The sequence below is a fragment of the Rutilus rutilus genome, assembly GCF_951802725.1.
Source record: "Rutilus rutilus genome assembly, chromosome: 12".
In the NCBI taxonomy this organism is placed as follows: domain Eukaryota; kingdom Metazoa; phylum Chordata; class Actinopteri; order Cypriniformes; family Leuciscidae; genus Rutilus; species Rutilus rutilus.
The window spans coordinates 1,058,250-1,058,451 of record NC_140217.1 but is presented as its reverse complement, the minus strand read 5'-3'; the positions used below and the strand labels follow the sequence as shown (position 1 = coordinate 1,058,451).

General features: G+C 51.5%; 1 protein-coding gene across 1 annotated transcript in view; it reads left to right on the top strand.

Moving 5' to 3' along the window:
* Positions 1 to 202, top strand: part of cacna1ib (calcium voltage-gated channel subunit alpha1 Ib) — a 125,418-nt gene continuing 125,216 nt past the window's right edge. The window contains 1 exon segment of the mRNA XM_084426225.1: positions 1 to 202. This exon segment is cut by the window's right edge and continues 74 nt beyond it. The gene's annotated coding sequence lies outside the window, so the exon portion shown is untranslated.

Here is a 202-nt window from a genome sequence, read left to right as displayed (position 1 = left end):
TCGGCGAGCCTCGGTGTCTTTCTCACGGATTCGAGGAGAAATCATTCCTGAATCCAGAATCCAACCGAGCTTCAGTCAGAACAGATTCCCGCAGATCAGGATGAGGAGTGTGTGGAAGAACTGAACCCCGTTTCAGGATTTGTCATGTGGATGTGAGTGTCCTGGAGGGATTTCACGCGTTTGAACACCCTGGAGCGCGATA